Raw genomic sequence first — 12,879 nt, 5'->3', positions numbered from 1 at the left:
ATAACTAAAAACAAAAAGATCAGTTACACTAGGGCCAAGGAATGTATTGTTTCAAAATTATCATTGGTAGCACCAAATCTCAAGCTGGGTACGCATACTTTACGAGCTAGCGGTGCTACATCCGCAGCAAACGCGGATGGTATATCTGATAGATGTATAAAGAGGCACGGTAGATGGAAAACTGACCAGGCAAAGGACGGTTATATAAAGATTCATTAGACAAGAAATTATTGATAACAAAATCATTAAAGTTATGAAATGGTAATAATATGTTATGAAGAATCACGAAAATATAAAAAAAAACTTCTAAATTTGCTAATAGATCTATAAACTAGTCTCGTCAGCATAAACGGTGTTTGTTTTGGTAAGGGTGAGTTGAGACCTCCGCTTCATAACGGTAGGTAACACTGATAATAAACATATCGAAATATGACCTCCGCTTCATAACGGTAGATAACACTGATAATAAACATATTGAAATATGACCTCCGCTTCATAACGGTAGATAACACTGTTAATAAACATATTGAAATATGACCTCCGCTTGATAACGGTAGATAGCACTGTTAATAAACATATTGAAATATGACCTCCGCTTCATAACGGTAGGTAACACTGTTAATAAACATATCGAAATATGACCTCCGCTTCATAACGGTAGATAACACTGTTAATAAACATATCGAAATATGACCTCGCTTCATAACGGTATATAACACTGTTAATAAACATATTGAAATATGACCTCCGCTTCATAACGGTAGGTAACACTGTTAATAAACATATTGAAATATGACCTCCGCTTCATAACGGTAGATGACACTGTTAATAAACATATTGAAATATGACCTCCGCTTCATAACGGTAGATAACACTGTTAATAAACATATCGAAATATGACCTCCGCTTCATAACGGTAGATAACCCCCTCCGCCTCGTAACGGTAGACTTCACTGTTAATAAACATATAGAAGGTTACACAAATATTTACCCCTGCTTTATCACACTGAGTAATTGACAAATTTTGACCCACACTGGGCCTTGTAGGAACAAAAGGAACAGGTAATGGCACACCGAAAGACAAATAAAATGCATGGGAGCAAAATGGCGACCCCGTGCCCCTAACTGGTATTAGGCGCTGGTTTCGGACGGATGTACTTTAGGAATGCATTAAAACGCCAACGGCCAAGTTGTTGAATCTGTGTTTCAGGCATATGCAATAGATGGATGTGAGTAGTGCATCCGATCTGCAGAGAATGACTCGTATATCGCTTTGGTTCAAGATAACATTTTATAAAGCCTTAAGACCTGACGAAACACAGATGTAGTTATAGGAATGCCATGAGGATTATGAAATAGGGGGCCCTGATAAGCGCATGAGCGGCGTAGATAACGAGTTAAAGCCCAAACCGGACAGAGTGAATTTAAAGGCTGTCGAGACAAAGGAATCCTGGCGCCCCTACCCGCGTTGTGTTTATAAGCTTGTAACTCAACCAGAACGCCGGATACTTTCCCGTTTGCGTATTTAAACTGAATGCCTGCCTTTTGGATCAAATTGTTTTACCCCTAACTTTGATAATGCCAATTCGCCGAGAAAAAACAAACAAAAAAACAACCAGTATGATAGCTTTATATATCAAAGCATAAAAGCCGTTCACGCAGACGGATGGTAAATACTAAATAACGTTTTCCAGGTCATTGAGGCAGAAAGCGAGCCACTTGTCTTTTGCACCATCACGCCGAATACCGCGTAACAATTTTTGTACTATGAATGCTTCATTCAGCCGGATTCGGAAAGGTTTGAATTTTATACACATATGCAATAGCTGATACATATGATATGACTGTGGAAGGTTTGAGCTGACGATGTTGGCAAGTGGCAATACACTGAGTTAGATGTACCACTGGTACGGGGAAAGGAACGCATTGAGGGTAATAGGGTGAGAGGCCATTATTTCTATAACTATTCAGCGTGGAGGGTGCCAGAGACGTATTAAGAAGAGTAACACACTGTTGTTCAGAAAATTGTGGCCAGGTTTTCTGGCACCGGAGTTGTGTCTATGTCCATGTGGGGCGCTAACTGACGGAACTTGTCGACTTGAATGCGAGAAAGTAAATCAGGTAAACCAAAACCATAATATTCCAAACTATAGACGTTAATCTGTTAAATATATGTGTGACAGAAATGTCAGTGTGTAACACAATGCAACGATGTTGTAGCTGTTGACCCCATATTTACAATGCCAAAACAATAGGAAACAAAAGGGTTCCCGGGTAGAAAACGGGTTATATTGGCAATACTTACTGGATTGACCGCTTGGTTTTAAAGACATGGCTTGGGATGATGTGGGCGTGGATGAGTTTTGAATGGCATGGGCAGCGAGCAGTTTATTTGATTATGTGCAATGGAATGTTGAATGTTGTCCTCTGTAAAACCCACATACTTGGGACTGGGAACATTTGGGATTATGGCATCCAGTGCGCTTGTTGTGATTCCAACATGTGTTGTCGATAAATTGTCTTACTTTGAATGAAGTCGAGTTTTTACCAGGACGAAAGGGACGAAACGGCTGTGGCTTTGCATATACTGTGTTGAAAGAGGTTCAAGTCATTAATCCAAACTCTGTGTGTAACCTGTCCCATGGCAAAGGTACAGATAATCGGGCCATACGAAACTGGGTGTCGTAGAAAGCAAATGAAAAGCCTGGGCGCCGTTAAGCGATATCCCGAACTATATCCATATATTTTATTAGCTAGGAAGTTTCCAGTGGATATCTATGTCAGTAGACGACAATAAACCAAATAAAAGCCAATGTCCATGATTCAATGGTAGTAAATTTATTAGGTTTGTGTGATGGTGAGATAGATATATTGGATTGACTGTCCACATGTAAAGAAAATGTTGGGAATTGGTGTTGAGTGATTGACGCCGGCAGAAGCGAAGCTATGTCGATATATTTATAGGCCAAGATAGCTTTTTTAACCGAATTCTGTGTTTGCGAACGAATTGGAGAGCTAAAAGGCTCAGAATATTGAATCGGTGTGCCATTCCCTGTTATCAACTCTTGACTGTTGACGAGAAGAGTAGTCGGCTTCTTTGTCAGACTCATTCGAGTCCGAAGTGTCGCTTCTAAAAATATGAACAGTCTGAACACTTCCAGGAGGAATACACCGAATAGACATGGTCTGGATGTTTGGCCTACTCATACGTGAACTGTTAGTGTTTGGAGGAACTGGGATGGCTATCTCAGCCTCACTTTCTGAATCTTCATGGGAAAGTGATATGAAATGATGATTGTTCATCGCTGAAGGAGCACTAGACGAAGTTACCAGAACTGGAGCTTCAACCTCTGCCTCACAATCCGAATTGTCATGTGACAGCGATATCCGATCACGTTTCGAAATATTTGGAGAGGTACCTGTAAGAGCTGTGGGGTTGGCTGTTTCCGTCCAGTCCGCCCCACAGTCGCCACCCTCTTATTTCACCCTGCAGACAGGACTTGGCCCAGTTGGGTCCCTGTAGTGTAATTGGGGCTTCTTTGTAAGTGTCTGTGTCAAGACAGCAAGGACAACTAGATACTGTGGTTGACATGCGTTATTGACGCCGCATCTGAAAAATATCAAAACCATGAAGTATCGAAAGGCCTTTGAATGTGCAACATCTGTTCATGTTAAGCGTATAATGGTGCACAAAACGCAGAGAAAATGTGATCGCATTGTGCACCACACAAAGTAACAGAAAAATGTGCACACTACACGAAATAAAGTTGACCCGCGCCACACCGTGGTCGCAATATGTGCACCGCACAAACTCAAAAAATGTGCACGGCACTAAATAAGTTTGACCCGCGCCACACCGTGGTCGCACTGTGCACCGCACAAATTCATAAAATGTGCTCTTAGCACTACATAAGGTTCACCCGCGCCACACCGGGGTTGCATTGTGCACCGCACAAACTCAAAAAATGTGCCTGGCACTAAATAAGTTTGACCCGCGCCACACCGTGGTCGCATTGTGCACCGCACAAAGTCAAAATGTGCATACTGCACTAAATAAAAATGACCCGCGCCACACCGTGGTCGCACTGCGCACCGCACAAAGTCATAAAATGTGCACTTAGCACTACATAAGATTCACCCGCGCCACAACGTGGTCGCAATGTTCATCGCACAAAGTCAAAAGTAAAAATTACTCCTTGCACTAAATCAAAATAGACCCCACTAAAAACAGTGAAACCATGCCGCACTATGGTCACAGTTAAGATGTGCACCACACGAACGACAAACAATATATAAACAATATATACTATATAATTTTTAAAACTTTCAAGGTGTATTTTTAATTAATCAAACTGAACAGACATGCATAAAGCTTGTCGTAATTGAATATACTTGTCTAAGTTTAATATTCTTAGTAAATAAAAGAAATGCAAAGCTATTCTCAAACTTTTGCGTTTTTTTAAGCCAGTTTAAATCACAGGCATCTGGATCATTGTTTGTCACTTAAATGTTGTTCAAAACCATTTTGGATTCATATACAAAAAAGAAAGTGGATTTAATTTGAAGACTGATACGGTTGTTTCTTAAACCGTGGTGTTAGTCTTATGGTGATATTAAGAAATGGAATTAATTTATCTGTACACTGAAACATAAAATAACTTCAAATGGACTGTCATTAGTACTGTTTACACGGGGAAAATTGAAGATTTGAATTTGCTGTACTCTTTCCGACTAAAGAAAAACACGAGAATTGGACATTGAATTATGCTTGTTTGTCTAAAGACATTATAGATATACCAACATATCGCACACCATTTTAAAGGTAATTGACTCTTCTTTCCATGTCACTTATTTAAAAATGGATTGTTTTTATGTTGGTTGAGAAATTTGCATAAAACTGGACTCTACCGTGAAATCGGGTAAGTTTGAGTTACATACCTTGTTTCTTTTTTGTATATGAAAGACACTAAATATCTTCAGATGTGTTGTTTATCTCATTGTATGTACCCAAAATGGTTTTAAACAACATTTAAGTGACAAACAATGATCCAGATGCCTGTGGTTTAAATTATTTAAACATGGAAACGTTACTTGCGTATCACTTGGTTGTGGTACTGAAGGCTGCAACCATGTCCATGGCTGCCCAAAGATTTAACAGAAGTTTGAACTGCCCGTCTCTGGAAAGGTGGCAACCATCCGAACTGAAGTGTTTTGCCTTCGCCTCTGCTGACCAAAATCCCTTGAAGCGCCATAGATATGCACGACCAGGAAAACGGATATGAAGATTGATGTTATGTTGTATATTAAAAGTATCCACTCGATCATTGGACCAATCAATGTCACCTGGTTAATGGGTTTGCACAGATGCTGTACATCGATGTAACACTTGGCATACCACGACCTGTGCAATGTTCAAAATATTAAGTGCACTGTCAACTATATCACATGTTTGACTTGCAATGCATTGCACGGGTATGTTAGAATTATACGCGTCATTAGTGCCAATTCGGCGAAAAGTCGTTTCAATTTTAGTTTTGAGAACGGCGGCTGAGGTCCCAGGAAAGCCATCCGCCATAAGCCGTCCGTGTAAACCGAAATGAAAGTTCAGCGAATCCTTTGAAAAGTTTGAAGTCGAGTTACAAAAGAATGTCCAAAAAGTTGAACTTTCATGGGCGCAGAATCGGTTATGTCCTGACACACATGTCGTTCAAAGACGCTTACATCCACTGTCTGAGTAATCCGTTTTCTAAATAACGCAAACCGTACAATATATCACAAAGTAGAAAGGCATCGGTAGGTTGCCGCTACTATAATTCATTCCAGAATTGAGACGAAGCAATTCCTATTAATAATGCGTAAAGTATAGACCTTCGCACCCAATAATATCGGTAAAATTATGCAAAATATTTTGCTCAAAATTCGCAAGCAAGTATCTCTGAAGATTTTTTTCTAGAATGGCTGAAGCAAGAGGCTAGCGATAGGCCGATGGACACCACGTGACCACTGGTCACGGCTTGGACCGCTGATAAGCCACGTACACATTCAGTTCAACCCGCAGATCCATAAAATGTTTTATGTCGGCATAAAATTATATTTATAAACCTCATTTGCCATATATTATGGTATGAGAGAATAAACATTGTTTGACTTGACTTGATTTGACTAAAATCGATTGTTCAAATTTCACTATCGATTGTCGCCGACGTAGGCCTTTCCGATCACTCGTCGATTATCAGTGGCACAACACTAATTTCTGTGGAGTGACAGGGGTGACATGGCTTGTTATCAATGATGAAAGCTTACACACCCAGATAGAAAACTCTTATGACAAATGGAAATAAACGGACAGACTTGTCAATAAAAATGTTTAAATCAGGTGATGCAAGTCATTAAGCAGCAAACTTCTTCCAACATCAGAACTGGGAAATCTGAAACATAAAACATTATTTTTGCTATGCAACCAAACAAATCATGCAATAAATACAGCGGTATATTTAAATTTCATGGTTCCAATTATTCATTTGAATTTCCCATTTTAACCGTCACAGAGAAGCTTATCAGTAAGCAGGGAACCAGAATAATTATACTGCTGAATGAAAGCCTTCATTATAATCCAGACATCTGCATCAAAACAAAATGCTCGCTGGAAATCTTACAAGGCAGTGGTGACATTTATGAAATCATCTAGTGACGCTGGTTAATACATCAGGTGATGGTGGGGAATACATCTAGTGCCGGTGGCGAATACATCGCTAGTGAGGGTGGTGAATACATCTAGTGACGGTGGTTAATACATCTGGTGACGGTGGAGAATACGTCTAGTGACGGTGGCGAATACATCTAGTGAGGGTGGTGAATACATCTAGTGAGGGTGGTGAATACATCTAGTGACGGTGGTTAATACATCTGGTGACGGTGGAGAATACATCCAGTGACGGTGGCGAATACATCTAGTGAGGGCGGTGAATACATCTAGTGACGGTGGCGAATACATCAAGTGCCACTGGTGAATACATCTAGTGACGGTGGCGAATACATCTAGTGACGGTGGCGAATACATCTAGTGAGGGTGGGGAATACATCTAGTGACAGTGGTGAATACATCAAGTGACAGTGGCGAATACATCTAGTAACGGTGGCGAATACATCTAGTGAGGGTGGTGAATACATCTAGTGACGGTGGCGAATACATCTAGTAACGGTGGCGAATACATCTAGTGAGGGTGGTGAATACATCTAGTGACGGTGGCGAATACATCCAGTGCCACTGGTGAAGACATCTAGTGACGGTGGCGAATACACCTAAAGACGGTGGCGAATACATCTAGTGCTAGTGGCGGATACATCTAGTGACACTGGCGAATACATCCAGTGACAATGGTGAATACATCTAGTGAGGGTGGTAAATACATCCAGTGACAGTGGTGAATACATCTAGTGACGGTGGTGAATACATCTAGTGACACTGGTGAATACATCTAGTGACAGTGGTGAATACATCTAGTGACGGTGGCGTATACACTTTGTGCCAGTGGTGAATACATCTAGTGTCGGTGGTGAATACATATAGCGACAGTTGTGAATACATCTAGTAACAATGGTGAATAAATCAAGTGACAGTGATGAATACATCTAGTAACAGTAGGAGATTGGTGATCTTCTGACACCAGATTGAACACCGTGGTCCTCTCTTTCTTTGTTAGTGGTCAACGTAATATTTTGTCCAGTTAGAAGGCATTTGCCAATACATTTATTTGAGTATGTCAGCAGTCAGTTATTGATTTCAATCCAAAGAAGCGGAAGATATAAAGTGTTAATGGGCAGTTTACATAATGTTATAAATGTTAACAGCTATTTGCTTATATTTATTTTTCAAAGATTCTTAGTATGTACTTACACAAACTAAATGGCTACACGACTATGTCGCATCAAACCGTTTATTTACTGACAACCTTTAACCATTTCAAAGTAATAATTTTTAGATATTCACCTGGTAATGTACTTGTGCATATAATCAATTGTTTTACATATTTCATGATAAGACCTTCTTTTAATTTGGTAAACACAAATAATTTATTTAGGTCGTAAAGTGACATTCCTATTTAAAGCTGCACTCTCACAGATTGACCATTTTAACAACTTTTATTTATTTTTTTCTCTTGGAAAGTGCAATTTTTTGCGTAAGTATCTTCAAACCAATTATATAAGATTGCTGACAAAAATCATATCGTAGATTTTCATATTTCCATTCGAATATAATAATGTTTAATGGGTTACTAACGGTTTAAGAAAAATGCACAAAACAACAATTTCTGAACTTAAATATAAAGATCTGCGATCTGATTTTTTGTCAGCAGTCTTATATAACTGATTTCCATGAATTTTCGCAAAAACTGGCTCGTTCCAAGACAAAAAATAAAAGAAAATGTCAAAACGTTTAATCGTGAGAGTGCAGCTTTAAAATCAACACATACACATGTATGACAAACATAGATTTTGAGTGATAAACCTTTAACTACGTGCTAAATTACGCATTTTAATATGGAACATATTAGTTACTCGGATAACAAGACGGCAGAAAACGCACACACATTAAACCACTGGTGGGTCCTAAAATATTAACAATCAGCAATCGTCTCACAAGGTAGAAATATCGTGTTTCTGCACTCTTATTCAAATTAGACCTATTTTTTTGGTTAGGGTAACATCCTTTTCAAAAATAGGTAGGGTAGGTAGGCTATTTTTTATTTGGATTATATAAGAAGATCATTTTTTATCATAAAGGATTGTTGTTAAAGTTATCTTCTTCCCGTTTTTTTCCAGGTTCTCCGGTTTCCCTACGACATAAGATCCACACGCTTTCACAACATCGTGCCAACAAGAATGATTTACGCCCCTTGATTGACTGATGAGTTACGCCCCTTGATTGACTGATGAGTTACGCCCCTTGATTGACTGATGAGTTACGCCCCTTGATTGACTGATGAGTTACGCCCCTTGATTGACTGATGAGTTACGCCCCTTGATTGACTGATGAGTTACGCCCATTGATTGACTGATGAGTTACGCCCCTTGATTGACTGATGAGTTACGCCCCTTGATTGACTGATGAGTTACGCCCCTTGATTGACTGATGAGTTACGCCCCTTGATTGACTGATGAGTTTCGCCCCTTGTTTGACTGATGAGTTACGCCCATTTATTGACTGATGAGTTGCGCCCCTTGATTGACTCAAGTTTAACAGACGAGAGTAGGCGACTTCTTGTGGTGCCATTAGTTTATAAATTGTTGTCTGCTGGACAGATTATGTGGCATTTGTTTAGTAGTTGCTTTAGGAAATGGTGTATTGTATTAATTGTGGTCCATGATGACCTACATTGTATTTGCTTTATTGATTCTTTTGAAAGAAACGATCACTGCCTATTGCAATACACGTGGTGTTCGTGTTTGTTTGCTTCTGGAATATATTTTTTATTACACTAATATCAGATCATTTTAGATCATTGTACTTGAAGGTTATGCGGACATTAATAAAGATAAAATGACGTCTTAAGATTTTTGCATTTTCTCAGAAGTCCTACTACTATACAAGACTGATGTCTCTAGTGCCCATGTTGCAGTGGTCTCAGACTCAAGACTGATGTCTCCAGTGCCCATGTTGGCAGTGGTCTCAAACTCAAGACTGATGTCTCCAGTGCCCATGTTGGTAGTGGTCTCAGACTCAAGACTGATGTCTCTAGTGCCCATGTTGGCAGTGGTCTCAGACTCAAGACTGATGTCTCTAGTGCCCATGCTGGCAGTGGTCTCAGACTCAAGACTGATGTCTCCAGTGCCCATGTTGCAGTGTCTCAGACTCAAGACTGATGTCTCCAGTGCCCATGTTGACAGTGGTCTCAGACTCAAGACTGATGTCTCCAGTGCCCATGTTGGCAGTGGTCTCAGACTCAAGACTGATGTCTCCAGTGCCCATGTTGGCAGTGGTCTCAGACCCAAGACTGATGTCTTCAGTGCCCATGTTGGCAGTGGTCTCAGACTCAAGACTGATGTCTCCAGTGCCCATGTTGGCAGTGGTCTCAGACTCAAGACTGATGTCTCCAGTGCCCATGTTGGCAGTGGTCTCAGACTAAGAGAGCGAATTTTAAAGAAAATACAAATTGTCTTTAGTAAAATTATTTTACAAAAGATGTAATAACACGGACCGAGTTATAGGTCACTGGCATAAATAAGAATTGTAAGTGACGCTCTTATTCAAAATCAACAGATACACATGTATAACAAACATCAATTTTGACTTATAAACTTTAACTTCCTTCTAAACAATGCATTTATTGAAAATATGAATTCTGATAACAAAATTGTAACCGTTTTTTAATAGCTAAACACGCAAAAACATTAAATGATTAGTGAAAATGTGAATACCATGTGATGCGTCCTTAATGCTACGTAGGAAGGCAATATTTAAAAATAAATTAAAATAGAAATAGAATTAAAACTATAAACAAAGATAACTTTCCTATCTGTTCACTATTTTAAATGAAACATAGTGCAGTCAACGCCGCTTACGGAGCCCCGCCTTCGGTCTTTTACCAGACTTTGATTATGAGTTTAGTTTCTGAACACTTCGACAAACCTTCTCACAATACGGCCGTCTGACGGAGCACTGTCAAAACATTATTTTAGAAACAGGTTTGTCGTAGTATTTGATGAAACTAATCACCTTATCAAACTCCGGTAATAAAACGAAGGCGTGTGTCTTTAAGCGGCATAGACTGCCCTTTGTTTCACATAAAATGGTGACGTCAAAGAAAAGTTATCTTTGATCTATTGTCTTCATTTTAAGCAAAATGTTGCCTTCTGACTTAGCATATATGACGTAATTAATCACGTGGAATACACACACTGCTGAAATTACTTACTAGATAATGCATTAATGGAAAGTATTAATTACTGATAACAAGGTTTCAACCGTGTATTTAATAGCAGGAGGCACACCATATGAAATTATTGGTGAATGATTTACTGTGATCTACTTTAGTTTCATAAGGTAGTAACACCGTGTTTTATGCTCATTCCTTTCAAATTAAACTTGGCATCCTTCATAAGAACCATTGTTTTCAACAAATATTCATTTTTTTTATTATATTCAAACATTGTTATTAATTGTGTCACAAATAGTACTATGAATTGTCCATTTTGCACTCTGCAACCATAAAACATTCATTTAATAAAACACGCATAATTTAGCTGAACACTCTAAGGAACAACTTTTAAGAATATATGCATACTTTCACTACGTCCCAGCAGGACAGCGCCCACTATAATGCAAATAAAATGTGTGCATACTTTCACTACGTCCCAGCAGGACAGCGCCCACTATAATGCAAATAAAATGTGTGCATACTTTCACTACGTCCCAGCAGGACAGCGCCCACTATAATGCAAATAAAATGTGTGCATACTTTCACTACGTCCCAACAGGACAGCGCCCACTATAATGCAAATAAAATGTGTGGATACTTTCACTACGTCCCAGCAGGACAGCGCCCACTATAATGCAAATAAAATGTGTGGATACTTTCACTACGTCCCAGCAGGACAGCGCCCACTATAATGCAAATAAAATGTGTGCATACTTTCACTACGTCCCAGCAGGACAGCGCCCACTATAATGCAAATAAAATGTGTGCATACTTTCACTACGTCCCAGCAGGACAGCACCCACTATAACACAAATAAAATGTGTGCATACTTTCACTACGTCCCAGCAGGACAGCGCCCACTATAACGCAAATAAAATGTGTGCATACTTTCACTACGTCCCAGCAGGACAGCGCCCACTATAACGCAAATAAAATGTGTGCATACTTTCACTACGTCCCAGCAGGACAGCGCCCACTATAATGCAAATAAAATGTGTGCATACTTTCACTACGTCCCAGCAGGACAGCGCCCACTATAATGCAAATAAAATGTGTGCATACTTTCACTACGTCCCAGCAGGACAGCGCCCACTATAATGCAAATAAAATGTGTGCATACTTTAACTACGCCCCAGCAGGACAGCGCCCACTATAATGCAAATAAAATGTGTGCATACTTTCACTACGCCCCACCAGGACAGCACCCACTATAACACAAATAAAATGTATGCATACTTGAACTACGCAAAACCAGGACAGCAACCACTATAACGCAAATAAATTGTATGCATACTTTAACTTCGCCCCATCAGGACAGCACTCACTATAATGCAAATAAAATGTGTGCATACTTTCACTACGTCCCAGCAGGACAGCGCCCACTATAATGCAAATAAAATGTGTGCATACTTTAACTACGCCCCAGCAGGACAGCGCCCACTATAATGCAAATAAAATGTGTGCATACTTTAACTACGCCCCACCAGGACAGCACCCACTATAACACAAATAAAATGTATGCATACTTGAACTACGCAAAACCAGGACAGCAACCACTATAACACAAATAAATTGTATGCATACTTTAACTTCGCCCCATCAGGACAGCACTCACTAGAATACAAATAAAATGTATATATACTTTAACTTCGTCCCACCAGAACAGCACGTACTAGAATACAAATTTAATGTATACATACTTGAACAACGCCGCACCAGGACAGTATCCACTAAAATACAAATACAATATATGCATTCTTTAACAAGGTCCAACCAGAACAGCACCCACTATAATATAAATATAATCTATAAATGAATACTTTAACAAAGCCCCAATAAGTGAGCACCCACTTTAATACAAATATTATATATTCATAATTTAACAACGAACCAACAGGACAGCACTCACTAGAATACAAATACAATACATGCGGACTATTATATATATATCAAAATTTAA

The sequence above is a fragment of the Mya arenaria genome, chromosome 8, assembly GCF_026914265.1.
Source record: "Mya arenaria isolate MELC-2E11 chromosome 8, ASM2691426v1".
Taxonomy (NCBI): domain Eukaryota; kingdom Metazoa; phylum Mollusca; class Bivalvia; order Myida; family Myidae; genus Mya; species Mya arenaria.
This window is presented reverse-complemented; position numbering follows the sequence as displayed.